The 20,173-nt window shown below is 42.5% G+C and overlaps 1 protein-coding gene across 4 annotated transcripts in view; it reads right to left on the reverse strand.

The window, feature by feature from the left end:
- NEK10 (NIMA related kinase 10) overlaps positions 1-20,173 on the reverse strand; it is a 376,851-nt gene extending 356,678 nt beyond the window's left edge. For 2 of the 4 annotated variants that reach the window (XM_008266079.5, XM_089331195.1), the window contains exon 1: positions 19,990-20,173. The gene's annotated coding sequence lies outside the window, so the exon portion shown is untranslated. The remainder of the gene's footprint in view (positions 1-19,989) is intronic. The other 2 variants (XM_008266081.5, XM_002716230.6) reach the window with 1 other exon arrangement.

Consider the following 20,173-nt stretch of genomic DNA (forward strand, 5'->3'; position numbering starts at 1 on the left):
CTGTTTCAACCCATTGCCCCAACAAGTATTGCTCTATATGTCAAAAGGTGTTACAGTTTGAATTTCCAAAATATATATACCTTACAAATACACCTGAAGCTCAACTGATGTTTTATGCCATCTCACTTATAATTTCTCAACAAGTGTTAACCATAGGCTGCCAGTTCAGAGAACTCCTTCTCCATGGATCACATGCCTGGAGTCCCAACAAAAGCCCCGACTTGCAAATAAGTACTCTATGCTGAGGATGACACACAAAATGTCACTGTACTTCCAGAATTCCTACAGTGTGCAAGCTGCTACCTGAACCCCCACAGAGGTCAACTCCAGTCATAAGCTTTTCTGGAAAACTCAGGCCAGTCTCGCACAGCCCCTGAGCTTACCCACCAAGCGACAGTGAGGCTGGCCAGTCTGGGAATACAGTTGTTTCTATATTCTGAATTAAACTCTGCAGCATCCTCACAGTCCTCATAGTCCTCACGGTCACCTTCCTAGGTTTAATTTTCATGCTATTTCCTACCCTCACTCCAAAAATAAGACAGAGAGCAACTTATTTGCTCCTCTTCCTTAATTTCAAATTCAAATGTTATTATCTCTAGAATGGAAACAAAAAAGAAATTTGAAGATACCCATACTTTAAAATAAATGCAAAATTAAACAAGCTACTGGTTTAATTTGATTGGATATAAATATTCCAACTATGTTTCAGTTCCATAGTTTGACTGCAGTGTGTTGTTCAGGCATGAAAAAGCAGGCATTATTGTCTTATAATTGCATGCCTCAATGTATTATGAAATCTATGGTCAAAATCCAGGTGTTTCAGAGGTACTTAGAGGCAAAAGGAATGTGCCACTGGGTGTTTCACTACAACAAAATCTTGTGAAATTTAACTTTGTAAAATGCACAATTGGGCCGGCGCCACGGCTCAATGGGCTAATCCTCCACCTAGCAGCGCAGGCACACCGGGTTCTAGTCCCAGTCGGGGCGCCGGATTCTGTCTCGGTTGCTCCTCTTCCAGGCCAGCTCTCTGCTGTGGCCCGGGAGTGCAGTGGAGGATGGCCCAAGTGCTTGGGCCCTGCACCCCATGGGAGACCAGGAGAAGCACCTGGTTCCTGCCTTCGGATCAGCGCTATGTGCCGGCCGCAGCGCACCAGCCACGGCGGCCATTGGAGGGTGAACCAACGGTAAAGGAAGACCTTTCTCTCTGTCTCTCTCTCTCTGTCCACTCAGCCTGTCAAAAATAAAAAAATTTTTAAAAATGCACGATTGATCTAAAGATTTAAGAATGTGATAGAGAGCTGATGGGGAATTAAGAGTTGGGAACTAAGTATCACCGCAAGCGCACAGTAGGAAAAGGCACAACATTAATGCACTAGCATTGTTCCTAGGATTTATACCACAGACCACCTCATCCAGCAAACATTTCACTGAACACTTACTAATCTAATCTCAGATGGAAAACTGCTAAAGGTAAAAGAGGCAATCACAACTATGTAATTTATCACAAAGAAAAACCCACTTACGAATTTTAAAATGCTTTGTGAGGTGCTCAGGTAGAGGTTCAATTTAGCATCTGCTCTATTCTAACAGAATAGAAAAAGAAGAAACAGAAAAAGAAAAGGATGGAAGGAGACAGGAGAAAGGTGGAAGATAGGGAGAATGGAGGCTCTGCAAATTAGTGTTTAAAAGCAGAAGATTTTCCAAGTGCTTTAAATATAGATATAAAAATGGTCCCTAAAGTTCTAAAATAAACGGAAATCTAGTCAAGATAAATAAAATCTAATTTTACTTTTCCCTCAAGGATGGAAGGGAAATTTCATGTAGACATGCTGGCCTGTCGTTGACTTCAAATTCCTGCTCACCCAGAGCTCTAAACAGATTCAGGAGTAGGAAATGCAAACCCCAGGAATAAGCACATGCGAATGTGTGGAGAAGCTCGCAGGCTTCCGGTTAGAAGGGGATCACATTCACCACTATCAACCCCTGTTAAACATCCTGTCTTATTTCCTTGCTTAATCTCCATAATTTTATTGACCTGGTGTGTGAACAGGAAATAATCATCTAATCGTTTTCTCAGTTTCAGATTAGCATGTATCCTGTGAGCTGGAAGAGTGAATACAGATAACTCTCTGGAAATGTTTCACTTAATTAAACAGCAAACAAATTCACCAGAATCAATAGGAACAGACAATTGCCTTTAGGATAAAAAACAAAACCCTTTCCACCTGACACTTGCTAAAATGAAAACTATTCTCCTAAAACTTTAAGAGGCCAGGAATGCTTTAAAATATTTAAAGTCATTTTAAATTAACAAAAAAGTTTACACTACACTAATATTTAAGATCCAAAATGAGTGGGGAGGTGGTATGTGGGGTGGAATGGAGGGTGATGAAGGGGAGGGAAGTCAAGTTGCCCAAAGCAGACAGTGTATTCAGGAAATATTCCCAATAAGGCTCAGATAAGGCCAACACTATCTAAGGGCAAAACTCTCCAGAGGGTGGCTTTTGTCTGATTCTGCAGAGGCAGCTCCAAAGTGCAGATTATGCCCCAGAGCTGTCTAAACCTGAGAGAAGAAAGCCAGACCCTCACAAGCAGGCAGCCTTCACTCCTTGGCTAAGAGTCCCTGGGGGAGGTCATGATACCCAGGCACTCCTGCCCTGGGGTAGAGACGCCAGTGGCTTGGGGTAGGTCCTCTAGAAAAAGTCACAGGAACTGATTTTTAGAAGCAGAACATGGATGCTAATACCCAGGATACAAAAACAGTCGTGGGGAATCAGCAAGGGTCTGGGCTAAATGCCCACATTATCCACCATGATCACCAACCTACGTGGGGGAGCTCTGCCAGAGGAAGGCACTACAACGTTTGCTGTGGCTACAACACTGGGCAGAGCTACTGCAGTCATTGTTCTCAGCTGTAGAGCCCAATCCCCTCCTCCTTTGCTTGCCCTCTCCAGATGCTAGCATCACCTGTGGCCTCACAGCCAGCTCAGTCCTTGACTGTCTTCTCCTTGCTACCTTTCTCTCTTGCAGCCCATGGATTTCCCTACCAGTTCTGTAATTCTAATTTTCAACGTCTAGCCCTAAACTCACTTTGGCTTCCTGAAGTCATGGTCTCCATCTGCGTGTCTAGTGGTCATCCCAAGTTTAACAAACCCCACACAGAATGCTGGACCTCCACCTCCAGTACCAAATGCCTGAATATCTCCATCTCAGTAACTGTCCCCACCCTGTTACTGCCAACAAAAATTCAGGAGCCATTCTTGACCCCTCCCTTTGCTCTACCTCCCACCCTCAAGCCATCAACACAACTAGTCAGCCTGCCTGTCTGTGCACTCCCATTGCTCTATGACAAATCTCCATCTTCTCTTACCTAGATCACAGCTACAGCCCTCTTGTTGCTCTCTACTTCCCACCTTTGTGCCTCTGTATACACAGGAACCCAAGGGATCATTTTTAAAATGTGAATTAGATCATGCCACCCTGTAGCATGCAACCTCCCTGGGGCCTCCTATTGCACCTCACTTCTTACCATGACCTTCACCTCTCTGAGCTCTTCTGCTGCCCTCCCCCCCTACTCCACCTTCAGCCAGGATGGCTTTCTAAAGAGAAATAGGAACTCCTAAACATGCCCACAGCTCTGGTTTGAATATTTGTTCCCTCCAAAATTCATGTTGACATTTCTTTGTCATTATAACAGTGTTAACAGGTGGGACTTTTGAGGGTGATGGGGCTGTGGTCTCTGGCCTTGTGAGTGGGCTTCATGCCTTTAAACAGGGCTTCACTGTGGGGAGGTTCTCCCTCTCTCTTCGCCTGTCCACTCTTCTGCCACGTGAGTTGTAGTGTCCCTCCTCTCTAGAGGATGAAGTGCTCAAGGCGCCATCTTGGAAGCATAGACTGGGCCCTCGCCAGACTCCAATCCTGCCTACACCTTGATCTTGGACTTTACAGGCTCCTCAGCTGTTAGAAAACAGATTTCTGCTCTTTAGGAAATTTCCCAGGCTGTGATATTTTGTTATAGAAGCTTAAATGGGATCCGACTTTATGCCTGTGAACATGCCAGCCTTGTTCCTGCCTTAAGGCCTTGACAGCTTGCTGCTTGCTCTTCCCTTCTCATATGCTCAGACTGACTCTTTCATATCTCTGAGGTCTCAGCTCAGACTTTCCCCAATATATGAGAGCTAGTCTGATGAGCCTCTGAGATATATTCAGCTCCATACACTCATACTTACCACAACATCCTGCATTATCTCCTCCTGGAGCTTATCAGCAACAGAAATCCTCCTGTGAATTTATGGGTTTCCTTGAACCAGACCATAATCCCCTTTTGGTTGTGTTTGTGTTTCATTCACACTTATTTCCTCCACCCACAGAACATCATATAGAACAGGACATAGCATGGTATAAGCACTAAAAAAACATTTGTGTCACAATCTGAAAGGAATGACTCAAAGTTTGTGAGCTACTTGACTTTAAAAAAAAAAAAATATTTATCTATTTGAAAGTCAGAGTTACAGAGAGAGAGGGAGAGACAGAGAGAGAAATATTCCACATTTTGGTTGGCCACATCTGCTGCTTTTCCCAGGCTATTAGCAGAGAAGAGGATTGGAAATGGAGCAGCCAGACATAAACTAGTACCCAATACAGGCTGCCAGCATCACCGGTGGCAGCTTTACCTGCTGCTCCACAACACCAGCCTCCAGGATATTTGCGTTTTAACAACCACAAATTTGGGGGCTTAGAGCTTCCTCTGACCTCCCAAGCCTCTGCTCCTCTTCAGTGCTCCCAGAATAATCTGTATTCATCACACTTTAAATGTGCATTCAGTATTGCGATTGCTTGATTACCCCCAGAAGGCCAAAGATTGAGCTTTTCTCTTATTCACCAAACATGTGGAGGCAAATAATAAATACTTATTGAATCAAAGACCTAATGAACAAATAAATAAGAGGATTACTTTTAAAGAAATCCAAGTCATTGCTTTTTCAGTTTAAGAAATCTCTCATAAAGCTTTCATCAATCAAATCTATTGATGAAAATGCATGATGTTATAATTCTGAAATGCTGGTGCCAGTGCTGTGGCACAGGTTAAGATGCCACTTGTGGGGGCTGGCGCTGTAGCGTAGCAGGTAAAGCTGCCGCCTGCAGTGCTGGCATCCCATATGGGCATCGGTTCTATTCCCAGCTGCTCCACTTCTGATCCAGCTCTCTGCTATAGCCTGAGAAAGCAGCAGAAGATGGCCCAAGTCCTTGGGCTCCTGCACCCACATGGGAGACCCGGAAGAAGCTCCTGGCTCCTGGCTTCTGACCGGCACAGCTCTGGCCATTGCAGCCAACTGGGGAGTGAACCAGGGCATGAAAGACCTCCCCCCTCCCCCCCGCTTCTCTTTCTCTGTGTAACTCTTTCAAAAAATAAATCTTTGGGGAAAAAAAAGATGCCACTTGTGATGCTCAGCATAACATATTTTGATACCCAGCTATTCCACTTTCCTTCCAACTCCTTGTTAATGCACCTGGGAAAGCCGCAGATGATAGCCCAAATTTTGGGGCCCCTGCCACCTAAGTGGGAGACCCAGATGGAGTTCTGGGCTCCTGGCTTTGGCCTGGCCAGGCCAGCCACCCATTTCAGCCATTTGGACCAGAGAATGGAAGATCTCTCTCTTTCTCTCTGTCCCTCCCTCTCTATGCTACTCTGCCTTTCAAATAAATGAGTAAATCTTTTTTTAAAATCCTGCTTTCAGAGATTATCTCACTTATTCAGTCATTAGAGGAAAATTAAGAGTTCTATAAAAGATACTACTCATCTGCAGTACTTCTGAAACTATCTGTGGTGGAGAACTTGGTTTTAGTTTTCTTATCTATGATGAACTGATACTATTGGTCCAAATCCTGTTCCATGAGACAAGTCCTCTGACCTTGTGCTTGTATGTCATGGCAGAGTGGAATTGCAAATATTTCTAAATCCTTACTCTCAATTTCTATACTTATCTCTTTATAGACAAGGATCATACCAGGCTGAAGACCACCTGAATAGCACTGATCTAGATGGTTGAAGTCTATCATTTCAAACAATAAACCTATTTTCGCAGTAACTCCCAATGATTCTCCCATGGGGAACCCTGGCCCACAGAACAGTCTGAGGGGACCAATCCAGTACTTGTCGATTCCATGACAACCAGGAGAGGGCGAGCATGAGCCTGAGAGGGGAGTACTCTAGCCAGGGAGTCAAGGCTGAAGGAAGCAATCTTCCTTCTCCAGGGTTTGGTGCACGGTCTCATTTGAGAAAAAGGCTCCAATGCTAAAAATAGAGACAGAAAACCACTAACACTCATTTTGCAGATGAGACCATAGAGAGTACAACACCTGGTACACAAACACGTGTGATGGCATGGATTTTCCTTCTGTTTTAACGGGAAAGCTGAAATTTAGTTTTTGGGTGTGTGTGTATGTGTATACATATATAGATACATATATATAGATAGATAGATAAATATATATATATAAAGGTATGGACTCAGTAGTGAGAGATCATACATAAAAACCAAATGTATGTTACTTTATGAATGGTAACTTTCAGATCTTTGCTTTGTACACCACAGTCATGAGACTGGATGCTGTCTCAGATGGGAGAGAAAATATCTTCCCACTTCCCAAACCTTAGGAGATAACCAATGGATTTGGTGTTAACAGCCTTAGCCAAGCACAGCCACAATCCCAGTTCTGACTCATTGTTGATTTCTTTAAATCTATTTTTTATTTTTAAAAAAAGTCTCAAGGGCCGGCACTGCGGCTCACTTAGGCTAATCCTCTGCCTTGCGGCGCCGGTACACCGGGTTCTAGTCCCGGTCGGGGCGCCGGATTCTGTCCCGGCTGCCCCTCTTCCAGGCCGGCTCTCTGCTGTGGCCAGGGAGTACAGAGGAGGATGGCCAAAGTCCTTGGGCCCTGCACCCCATGGGAGACCAGGATAAGTACCTGGCTCCTGCCTTCGGATCAGTGCGGGGCGCCGGCCGTGGCGGCCATTGGAGGGTGAACCAACGGCAAAGGAAGACCTTTCTCTCTCTCTCTCTCTCTCACTGTCCACTCTGCCTGTCAAAAAAAAAAAGTCTCAAAAGTAATTCTTATCTTCCATTGTCATTTGACATTTGGGTCAATGTTAAAGAAGTCTCCAGAGACACATACCTTTTTGGTTCATGATCTTTTGGTAACTGCAGGGCAAACACATATGACAGAGACAGAAATCCACACTACGGGAAAACTACCTAACCAACCGTAATCAATCTAATTTGTGCAATATAAACGCACTAACAAAACACATAGCAAGTATTTGTGCTATAGATTTCAAATCTTCTTTATTCCGTGATTACTTTAGATGCTCAAAAGATCCTTAAATGGCTTCATCTTTACTAAATAAGAGACAGAAAGTCATTTGAGTCATTATATGACATAACTTCAAATCCCAGAAATAACTTTTTTCCTATTAATTTAATACATTTACTACAGCTTAAAAACCAGCACAGATAGGGTTGGGTGTTGTGGTATAACAGGATAAAATCCTGCTTGGGACATTACCTCCCAAATCAGAGTGCCTAGGTTTCATCACTACTCTGTTTCCTCTCCATCTTCTAGCTAATGTCCATTCTGGGAGGCAGCAAATGATGACTCCAGTTGATGGGCTCCTGCCACTCACATGGGAGTCCAGGATGGGGTTCCTGGTTCCTGGCTTCAGCATGGCCCAGCCCCAGAGGTTGTGGACATTTGGGATTTGGGAAGTGAACCAGATGGAAGATCTCTCGCCTCACTCACCACCCTTCTTTCTCTCTCTCTCTTTCTCTCTCTCTCTCTCTCCTCTCCCCCATCCACCTCTGTCTCTCTGCCTTTAAAATAAATAAATAGGGGCCAGTGTTGTGGTGCAGTGGGTTAAACCACCACATGTCATGCCTGCATCCCATAAAGACATCGGTTCATGTCCTGTCTGCTCCATTTCTAACCCAGCTCCCGCCTAATTTCATCTGAGAAAGCAGAAGCAGATGGCTCAAGTACTTGGACCCCTGCACCCATGTTGGATACCTGGATGAAGCTCCATGCTCTTGGCTTTGGCTTGCCCAGCCCTGGCCATTGTGGCCACTTGGGGAGTGAAGCCTCAGGTAGAAGGTTGATTTCTTTCTCTCTCTCTCATCTCTATATCTCCCCTCTTTCAAATAAATCTTTAAAAATAAATAAATAAATCTTAAAAATAAATAGCAGTTATAAAGTAATAAGAAAAGAGTTTAGCATGGCTAAAGCTAATCACCACTTTAGCTCTATCTGGTTTATTATTTTGGAAAAAACACTAAAATAAACTGCTATGAATTCTACCACAAAAGGAAGCCAGGACTGCATATTGACAGGAAGGAGTCTATTCCTTTTGATGGATTGCGGTTAATCCTCCATAATAGATGACAAGGTGCAGTTCTGTCCATGCTCAAGCCAACAGGTTAAAAGAGCTCCCAACATAAAGAAATGAAAAATATTGGAGGTGATAGATGTGCTAATCACCTAATCTCATATTATGCATTGTATGCATTTACTGAAATTAAACAAGTAAAGAAAACCCACAGCCTGTTCTTACTCTGACCTGAATGAGCAAGATTACTTTTATTTTTCTTATTTAACTTATGTCCTTCCTTAAACCATGCTGGTTACCTTTTCTTTTTTACAGATTTACTGGAAGTAAAAATAAAATGTCAGCTATAACTTAATTCCTTATAAGGGATATCTGAATGCTTTTAAACTAAATTACTTCCAATTTTAACAGAAATATTGCATTAGCCAAAGATAAAATACTCTGAATTGCTGACACTTATACGAAAATCAGGAAAGAAAAGTTAGAGACTATGTTCTATCAATTAAGAAAAAATATTCACAGACTTTTCCTCCTGTTATCCTGCTCAGCTTGTTAAATGGGTGAGTTTTAGAGTTCATGCAGAATAGTTTCGAGGTTCAAACAGCTTCTCTATTTACTTATGTCTCCAACTGCACGTCTACTTAGATTTGACACAAGAAAAGTCTTGGAGTGACTTGACTATTGCATTAAGGAGAGAGGAAGTCAAATGTGTGGGCTTAAGTTTCCATTTGAATCCTAGAATCTTATTTCTGTTTAATTCAGATTTCTCAAAAAGAAATGATTCATACTTACAGTCAATTGTTTCAGAAATCCAATATTTTTGGAAGTTTGACATAACTCTGAATGTTAAAATATGGAAAAGAAATGTATTTTGAAGATGAATACATTCAAAGACATCAGAGAAATACTAAAATACTCAAAGCATGGTCTGAGTTGGCATTTTATTTCTGTCCATATTTATATTTATGTCTGTGATATAACTATATACAGAAGATACACTGTTGATGGTTGAGAGATTGTGAGCAGTTTTGAATCAAGTCAAAAAAAAATTTCTAAATGCAATGTTTCAGGATAGTAAACTTTCTATCTACCAAAGATTAAATTTAGGCAAGCACGGATTGTATTTTAAAATTACTAAAAATAAATAACAATTTTAGGTATATTAATATAAGTGATATTACCAAAATTCTTGCCTTTTTTCTAGTATATTCCATCTACCCATTGTTCAAATCTTTATATGGAGTTTCTGATTAGGTCAATATTTTTCTTTTCCTATGAAAAGAATGACTATACATTTGATTGACACTTGTTAACTCATGACTAATAAAAATTAATAATTTCCCCACAATTTACTGACTTTGGGCTATCCAATATCTACTCTCTCCTATCCTATCCTATCTTGTTTCTCTTAGCCTTGACTCATGGCGTCATTGGCAGGTATAAAACAAAAATAAAAGCAAATGTACAAAACAAACAAAAACACCACACAAGTCTGACTCCTGGCAGGCACCCTTATTTCTGTTCATTTATATAAAAAGAGATATCTGGGTGCAGTAGTCAGCTTTCCCTGTTACAAGTACCTGAGAGATACTACTTATGAAGAAAAGGTGTTTCTTTTTTTTCTCATGGTTCTGCGGTTCACAGTCCATGATTGAGCAGAGCTCACAGATTGAGTAAATGGGTGAGATTGGAAGACAGCAATGGTAGAATTTATACAGAGGAAAAACATGGCAAGCCAACGAGCAGAGAGAGCAGTTAGGCCTAACTTGGCATTTGCAACTAACCATCTCCCATGACCTACCTTCCAAAGGCATGTCTGCAATGACCTAAGGGCTTCCCACAAGGCCCACTTTCCAGACACCACAACTGCGTTCAGTTTCTACTCTTTCAGCATCATCAACCTGACTTTGGGATTTAACTGTTTGCATAAATTGAAAAGTCATATCCTATTCAAACCATAGCACTAGAGTAAGGCCGAGGGGGCTACAACTCATTACTTCATCAGACAGTTGCAATCAAATGTTGGACTTAGATTTGGACATTGATAGAACCTTTAAAATCTCCCTATACATTTAATTTATCTTCAAAGCAAGAAAATAAGTCATAACTTTATACCTGTGTCAGTAATAACCACTAATTTGCTATAAATTAAATATTGTGCTAATTGGAGTGTGAAATATGACTATCTCCGAAAACAACTTGCAGGTAAGGAGTCAAAAAATGGGCACAGCCCAGCCTGCTTATTAATGGTGGTATGAGTCATAAAATTATTTACTCAATTTAAATTTTAGTTTCTTCAAATAAAAACTACGATTATTGGGCCAGATAACTTTTGTTTTGCTAGCACTCACACCTTTTCATGACTCTATACTGCCAATGTTATGTGAGGCCTAAATTGCTGAAGATATTTAAGGGAAAGGAGAAAAATATGTAAGATTTTGGTGTTAATTCCTATCATCTTCATCTGATTCTAGCCTTTATATAAATGTGCAGTTATTTAATGAAAGTCTTATGTATTATGGAAGTTTTACATGAAAATGATTTATATAATTGTATAACCAAGGTGCTATAACAAAGGGTTATTAGGTCAATTTCAGAATATTAAAGTTTATAGGAATTAGTGTCCACATGAAGAAATTAGAAAGAGATCAAATAAAGGTCTAACAAAGCATCAAAAGAATAAGCCAAACCCAAACTAATAGATGGTAACTAATAGAGCACCTAAAAGGTAATCTGTACAAGTGAAATTGAGATTTTGAGATGAGATGACTTTGAACAGCCCTTGTCTCAACTGCTGAGGAACAGTTTTTTTATTCATACTATTTGTTCAACTCTTTACTAGTATAGAGTTAATTTTATGTGCATTAAGTTAACTGAAAATAAATCTTAGTGAAAAATAAGAATGAGGGGCCAGCGCCATGGCTCACTTGGTTAATCCTCCGCCTGCAGTGCCGGCATCCCATATGGGCGCCAGGTTCTAGTCCCGGTTGCTCCTTTTCAGTCCAGCTCTCTGCTGTGGCCCAGGAGGGCAGTGGAGGATGGCCCAAGTCCTTGGGTCTCTGCACCTGCAAGGGAGACCAGGAGGAAGCACCTGGCTCCTGGCTTCAGATTGGCGCAGCGCCAGCCATGGGGGCCATTTGGGGAGTGAACCAACAGAAGGAAGACCTTTCTCTCTGTCTCTCTCTCTCACTGTCTAAAACTCTACCTGTCAAATTAAAAAAAAAAAAATAAGAATGGGAATAGAAGAGGGAGGAAGAAGAAGGGTGGGAGTGTTGGTGGGAGGGCAGGTATGTTGGCAAGAATCACTATGTTCCTAAAGTTGTATTTATGAAATGAATGAAGTTTGTACAGGTTAAATAAAAGGTTTCTGGGGGGAAAAAAAAGAAGTAGTAGAACTCAGTTCACTTTCAGGTTCTAAATCCTCTGGAAAACTCTAGAGTAGATGAGAAAGAAGGAACTTGCTGATGCTGTCCCTTAGCCAAGGGCAAAAGGTGATATAATAACAATTGGAGTTTGCATAACTTCACCTCCTGGACCCTGGGGTGCTTACAAACATCCATTCATTCATCTTGGATCACTCATGTGAAATATGTAGGTGGTGTACTTTAACATCGTCAAATGGTGAGAAACAAAGACACAGTTGGTACAGAGCCTCCAAAGGCAGCAGTGTGTCACCAGCTAAGGGCAAATATTATCACAGCCTTGTTCCTGAATCAGTTGACGTGACACCTCCCGTGTGCAAATTGCTTATACTGTAAGTAATACTATATTTTACATTTAAACAGTACTTGTTATCAAAAAATCAAAAGTTTATCTAACAGTATTCTGGCCCTCTCCCACTCATTCTTCCAAGTAGTTAACTATCTGTCATGATGACAGACACTTCCTTATTATTGGCTTTTATTTTCCTTTGGATAACACTAAACCAAACTGACCTAAAACCGCAGCTTCAAAATTCAGTAGAGTCTGTAACAACACATTGCACTATAACCTCATTTTCATGATTCATTCCCCTCTGAACTCCTACATTTTGTTACAAAGGTGAGTACCTCTACATGTGAATGTCGATTCCACTGGTCATCTCCACTAGCGTCACATAATGCATTTTTGATAGGGTGTGCTTGTGCCTAGTATGGCTACTAATCCAGGTCAGCTCTAGCCACAGTTTATAATGTGTCTATGTTAAATAGGGATAGAGCTCCACATATATTAAGTAGGGATAGAGAAAAGGGGCAAAAGGGCCAGATGATGTGAAAGAAGAATTTATATTAACCAGTCAAGGAAAATAACTAAAGTAGCACATTAAATTTCTTCTCATTGACCCCAAGCATAATAAGATTACATTTTATTCCCCATTTCTTGTGAGAAAGGTATCAATGACCTTCATTCATTCCTCCACGAAACATCTCGAGTTTCTAGTATATGACAGGTACTAAGGACATAGGATTAGTTAACACATGGTCAAAAATGTCTTCCCAAAAATAGTTTACCATCCTAAGTCACAAAGTTGGTTCAACTCAAATCCCTAAAGTATTTATTTCTACAGGTAAAGAATGCTGAATAAACAAATTTGTGTTCATAATTTGTTGTGATACTGAAAAAAGCATAAATATTATCTGAACCATAAAATAAATTCAGCTAATAACATTTCATTTTAAACACATTTTATTGTTTGCTATGCCCTTACTATGCACAAGACACTACTGAGCACTACAAAAACATCTATCCACAACTCAGTGTGTATGAAAAATCATAAATATGTATATTAAACTATACAAAACTGCTGCTTTTTTCCTAAAAAAGAAAACTTTGTTATGGTTCAGTCTAATACAATGGGTCAAATAAAACCACTAGAAATGACAAAGAAAAACACGGAAAAAATTAATTTCCAAATGAAATTATAAATTAGCCATTGACAAGCTTCAGAGGCTTTGTTAACTGGGGACTTGCAGGAGGTAGAGAAGGATAGGGTGGGAGTAGGGGCTAAATAACCTTCCAGAAGAGCAAAGGGTGGGATGGAGAAAGACGCTGAAAGCAGTTTGCGAAGATGGTGCATAAATGAGTGGAGTTGCAGCTGAAGGGTCTGCAGGCAGATGAGTGTTGGATCCGTGAATGGTGCCGCCTTCAAGGCTGAAGTCAGCATGTGGAGCTCCTAACAGCTAAGGAGTTTAGAAGCAATGGCCTCCTCTGAACTTTAAATAATCTATATGTGGATCATCCAGTTTATTTTCACATTTTATTAATTTGTGGCTAACAGTTTTAGATAGCGAAGAATTTACCTGAGGTAATGTTAGAGCATTTACGGAATTCAAATGACAGGAAGAGCAGAGATGATTATATAAGGCAAGGAAAATAACAATATAGCCTCAAGGACAATATCCTCAAATACAACAGATCCTTTTGGCATGGGCCTCAGAAAAATGACATGTTCCTCTTCCTTACTGCCATACCAGACATTTGGACACCAAGTCCTGAATATTTCTCTACTAAATAAGGTTCTTGTCTGTTCACTTTTCTCCATCCTCACTTCCAACACCCTGGTCCAAGATCACATCACTGCTCACCAAAACTATCACAACCGCTTCCTAATGGTCACCCCACTTCCAATGTCTCCCTTCCTCCCACCAACAACTATGAAAGGGAAGGAAAGAAGGAAAAAAGGGAGAAAGGGAGGGAGGGAGGGAGGCAGTCAGGCAGGCAGAGAAAATCTCCCTATTTATGGTACAAATGTGACCAATTAAGCCTTTATGAGCTTCCTACTTTGGGATAAAAAAATTCTTTTCCAAGGCCTATGAGGTGTGGAATATGACTGATCTCCCTGCCCTCTAACCAGCTCTCATGCCCACTTTCCCTGAATCCCTGTCTCAGAGCTGCTTTTCCTAGGTGCTCCAGGGCTTTTACTCCTGGTACAGAAAGGCCTGAAAGGATTGTCCCTTGTCCCTGTCTCAACTCAAGGATCCATTCTTGGAGTTGAGTTCTTTGATGGGCTCACAGCCCTGACAAGCATTGCATTGCAGGTCATGATAGAGAGGCAGATTCAGGCAATAATTCAACAAATGTAAATGTCCATCTCCTTACTGTGAATTCCTCGGGCATAAGGAAGATAGACATTTTGCTCATCCCCAGCATCCACCACATACTTTTCTAGTTTACATTACATGTATTCAATAAACGATTGCTTAATGAATTTAATGAACACATCAGAAAACAAAATATGATTGTAAAACTACAAGTATAACTGAAATATCATTATTTAGATATGGAGAGTAAAGACAATGAATACATATATATTATATATATTTTTTTTCTGCAAATGACAAAATTGTTCCAGGTGATCAGTATCCAGTGATTATAGAATGTTGGCCTGACAAAAATCTCTATCAACACAAGGGAGTCACAAAGAAAATGGTATAATACGTTTGTGCTCCATCTGGACTGCCTCAAGTATACATGAACAGGACAATGAGATTTCCTACAGTATTCACATTATGTCGAGTGTAGCATGGACATGGAAATTATATAAATGGCATAGTCTCCACTGAGGTGAGTTTACAAGTTTGGGGAAGTGAATTCTTCTGGTTACACTACTGGGATACAATCAGAAGGAGCACCCAAGGTTTGTCCACGGAGTGATCTTAGGAATGTCCCTGGATCTCTCTGATTAGGATGTCTGCATCCTATATCATAGTGTCTGGGTTCAACCTCCAGCTCTGGCTTCTGCCTCCAGGTTCCTGTTACTACAGACCCTAGTCAGAAGTAGGGTATGGCTCAAGTAGTATGGGTTCCCACAATCCAAGTGGGAGAACTAGATTGGGTTCTGGGCTCCTTTCTTCAGCCTGGCCTGGTTCAGTTCGTTGTGAGTATCTGGAGAGATGGGGGCATGTTATGCATGTATATATGTAAGTATGTATCTCTGTCTCTCAAATAAATTTAATTTAAAAATCAGAAAAAACATTCTTATGACAGCATGGCAGTCAGTTCTAAATAAAAGGCAAAACAGGGTAGATTTGTGGTACAATGATTAAAGCCACAGCTTGGAATGTCAGCATCCCATTTTGGAGTGCCAGTTTGAGTCCCAGTTACTCTACTTCCAAACTAGCTTCCTGCTAATGCAACTGGGAAACAGTACTTGAGTTCTAGTACTTGGGTTCCTGCCACCTATGTGGGAGACCTGGATGGAATCCTTGGCTCCTGGTTTGGCCTCGCCCAAACAGAGCTGTTGTGGGCATTTCAGAAGTTAATAAACAGACAGAAGATACCTCTGTCTCTCTCTCTCTCTCTCTCTCTCTCTGCCTTTTAAATAAATAAATAAATATTTTAAAAGAACAAAGTAAAACTCCTTTAGAATTATTGATGGCTGGGGCCAGTGCTGTGGTGCAGCAGGTTAACACCCCATCTTGCAGCACCAGCATCTCATAGGCTCCACTTCCAATCCAGCTCCCTGCTAATTCGCCCCGGAAAGCAGTGGAAGATGGCCCAAGTGCTTGGGTCCCTGCCACCCACATAGAAGACCCAGAAGAAGCCGGCACCTTTGCTCACTAGGCTAATCCTCCGCCTTGCGGCGCCAACACACCAGGTTCTAGTCCCAGTGGGGGCGCCGGATTCTGTCCCGGTTGCCCCTCTTCCAGGCCAGCTCTCTGCTATGGCCCGGGAGTGCAGTGGAGGATGGCCCAAGTCCTTGGGCCCTGCACCTGCATGGGAGACCAGGAGGAAGCACCTGGCTCCTGGCTTCGGATCAGCGAGATGCGCCGGCCGCAGTGCGCCAGCCGTGGCGACCATTAGAGGGTGAACCAACGGCAAAAAAAGGAAGACCTTTCTCTCTGTCTCTCTCTCTCTCACTGTCCACTCTGCCTGTCAAAAAATAAATAAATAAATAAAAAATAACAAAAAACAAAGACATCTGGAAAAAAAAAAAAAAAAAGACCCAGAAGAAGCTCCTGGCTCCTGGCTTTGGGTCAGCTCAGCTCCAGCCAATTGCAGACATTTGGGGAGTGAACCAGCAGATGGAAGACCTCTCCCTCTCTCTCTCTACTTCTGTCTCTACCTCTCTCTGTAACTCTTTCAAATAAATATTTTTTTTTAAGATTTATTTATGGGGCTGGTGCTGTGGCATAGCAGGTAAAGCTGCCGCCTGCAGTGCCGGCATCCCATATGGGCGCCGGTTCGAGTCCGGGCTGCTCCACTTCCCATCCAGCTCTCTGCTATGGCCTGGGAAAGCAGTAGAAGATGGCCCAAGTGTTTGGGCCCCTGCACCCACATGGGAGACCCGGAAGAAGCTCCTGGCTCCTGGCTTCAGATCAGCTCAGCTCCAGCTATTGCAGCCAGTTGGGGAGTGAACCAGCAGATGGAAGACCTCTCTCCCTCGCTCTATGTCTCTCCTTCTTTCTGTGTAACTCAACTAAAATAAATAAATCTTAAAAAAAATTATTTATTTGCTTGAAAGGCGGAGTTACAGAGGTTTTTATATTTTATAGGAGAGACTTTTTATAGTCTCTTTCCTAAATATGGCCACTTGATTATTATTTTGTCATGCTGGCTCTGCTGACTGCTTTGAAGCCAGAACACATGTCCAAACTATTTGTGCATAATACTTAACAAGCTCTTGAGTGCATGATCTTTATTGTAATTGTAAAATTCAGCTGAAATAAGTGGAAGTCTGACTTACAGATAAGTATGAGTTATTTTACCAAATGGGAAGTGGTATTTTATTTAGTGCTCATATCCATGCTTTTTATCATGATACATGTCAGACACATACATGAGTACTCACATGCTTAAAGCATACTTTCCTCTGGAAGAGTCAATCTTTGAAAATATAAGATTCATTCTCAAATTCAAATCTTATACCCTGTCCTCAAGGTAACGCTTTCTATTCCCACATCCTGTTCACTTTTTTCTTGTGCCTTATCACTCTACCACAAGTAGAACATAATACAAATAACTAACACATATTCATAGCATTTCCTGTGTACCCACTACTATTCTAAGAAATGTGTCCAAATTAATTCCTGTGCTGTTCACAACCACCCTGTTTTACGGTTGAGGAAACTGAGATGCAAAAAGGTGAAGTAATTTGAAAGAGAGTCTGTGTTTAGCAGTGGGGGAGCTAAGATTTGGACTCAAGCAATTTGGTTCCAGCATCTCTCTTCTACAGATTCTGCTCTACTGCCCTCGAGAACTGCTCTAGAACAGAGCTTTTGTTTTGGTCACTGCTGAATGCGCAGGTGCTCAATAAGCTCGTTTCTGCCTGCTCAAGAGCTCAACTCTGTTCACTCCAACTTCAGCCTCTAAACCTGGCTGGCTGAGACAGGCAGAGTAACATTCCAGACTGTTCTTCCACATTCTAAAGATTTTATGGATTGCATTTCCTTTTGGTTCACCATGACCTGCCATGGAATTCTGGGCCTATCAGATAGTCAGTAAATACTCACTGGATGAATGATTCTCTCCTCAGAACTATTGCCATAAACAAATGTTCATGATCAAATACTATAATGACATGATGCTATACTAGAAATTGCACTTAAGTGAATCAAAGACTGGTATTTTTTTTTTTCAAACTGATGATGAGTCAGCACTGTGGGGAGAAGATTCAGTCTTCACCTGCAGTGTTGGCATCCCATATGGGCACCAGTTCAGGTCCCAGCTGCTCTATTTTCGATTCAGCTCCCTGCTAGTGCACCTGAGAAAGCAATGGAAGATGGTCCAAATGCTTAGGCCCCTGTCACCCACGTGGGAGACCTTGAAGAAGCTCCTGGCTTTGGCCTAGCCCAGCAGAGGCAGCTGCAGCCATCTGGGAAATGCACAGTGGCTGGGAGATCTCTTTCTGCCTCTGTATCTCTCTTTCTCTCCTTCTATATCTCTGCTTTTCAAATAAATAAATCTTTAAAAACAAAATTAATCAAAACAAAAAAACTAATTATGAAGTGTCACACCTCCAACCATCAGTTATTGTTTTTAAAGATGTGAAAATGTCCTCTATGCTAAGCACCATACACTTAGTATTGTATATGCATAAATAAACTTTACAACAGTCCCATCAAGTAGATGGTACTATCAGTTCATTGCACAGATTAAGAAGCTGTCATGGGCCACAGAGCTAAAAGCCTGGAGAAAAAATTTCTTTTTATTTTTTTAAGATTTTAATTTATTGATTTGAGAAGTGGAGTTATGGACAGAGAGAGGGATAGACAGACTGAAAGGTCTTCCATCTGCTGATTGACTCACCAAATGGCTACAACAGCCAGAGCTGAGCTGATCAGAAGCCAAGAACCAGGAGCTTCCTCCAGGTCTCCACATGAGTGACAGGGGCATAAGCAATTGGGCCATTTTCCACTGCTTTCCCAGGCCATAAGCAGAGAGTTGGATTGGAAGAGGAGCAGCCAAGACACGAACTGATGCCCATATGGGATGCTAACACTGCAGATGAAGGCCTAGCCTACCATGTCACAGTGCCCACTTAGGGATTCCAACCCACTGATATATGACTCCAAAGCCTGGCTCTTGTCAGCTGTGTGTCCCGCCCCAATTTGCATAATTTTATTATAGCACATAACAACTGCTAGCATCGTAATGACTTTGGCATGAAATATAGACTGTGAATTGAAATACGTTTCCAACTAACAAGTAAAACCCATAAACTGAACATTCACCTTTTATATCCAAAAGTTCCATTGGCTAGAAGTTACTTCTAACTTTTTGGGAACGAATATGGATCTTACAAAAAAACAGTAACTCCCTTTTTTAGAGATTCATTCATTAGCAAGTATTTGTTGAACACCTGCCATATGCTGGGTACTGGGCCAGATGCTGGGAATACAACGGTCAAAATAATCACACACAACAGAAAATGTGGCATACTCTTGAGAACAGCCCGAACAGAACTGCTGTTAGGAGGACTAAGGATTGTAATAGGGAAATGGGGGACTTTGGCAAGATTTTAAGCAGGGGAGGAAAAATATCCTTACATGCTTTTTCACTCTAACAATGGTAAGGAAAATGGATTAGATAGGATCAGAATAGAATCAGGAAAGCCAGACTGGTGAGTTAAGCCAAGAGAAACAGTAAGATACTATGAATGGAGATGGTGATGGGGGAATTGGTTCTTCTATTAACATGATCCGGTCTTAATAACCGATGGAGACAGGAGGAAGGGGCACAGGATGTGGCTGTGGGTAACTGAGCCGGTGACAGTACCGAGGCAGAGAACTCAAGGGCAGGAAGTCCGGTGGGGCCCGGGCCAGACGGCGCGTAGGGCTGTACATGGGAAGCGTGAACTGGCAAGAGGAGGCGGCCGGTCAGCGTTGAGATGGTACCTGAAGGGCAGAGCGGGGAAGCAGAAAAGCAGGCAGCGTCGTGTGACGGAGCTCGGGACGGAGGTGAAGAGGCGTCGGGCGGATTCTGAGACACAGGCTCAGGCCAGCCAGACCGAGCCTTCCTCCGGCCCGCAGCGCCGTGACACCTCGCGCGTCCGTCCGGCAGACCCCGCGGCTGCCTCGGCCGCCCGCGACGGCCCCTGCCCCTGGCTCCCGGAGCTCGGGGCTACTCCCCGGAGACCTGGCCTCGCTCGGCGCGCCGGCAGGTGGAGTGCCAGCTCCCGCCTCACTCACCGCGCCGGAGGGGCGTTCCCTCCTTCAGACCAATCTCCGAATCGTCCTCCTCATCCTCGCGGCCGCGCCACCGGGGCTCCCGTCCGGTCTCGGCCCGCCTCGCCCTCTCCTCAGCCCACTCCCGGTCCGCTCTACCTTAGGGGCGCAGCGGCCAGCGGCACCGTTGGTTTTTCAATCAAATCCT

This window comes from Oryctolagus cuniculus, chromosome 4, assembly GCF_051225735.1.
Source record: "Oryctolagus cuniculus isolate XC-2025 breed Fujian yellow rabbit chromosome 4, ASM5122573v1, whole genome shotgun sequence".
NCBI classification, from domain to species: Eukaryota; Metazoa; Chordata; class Mammalia; order Lagomorpha; family Leporidae; genus Oryctolagus; species Oryctolagus cuniculus.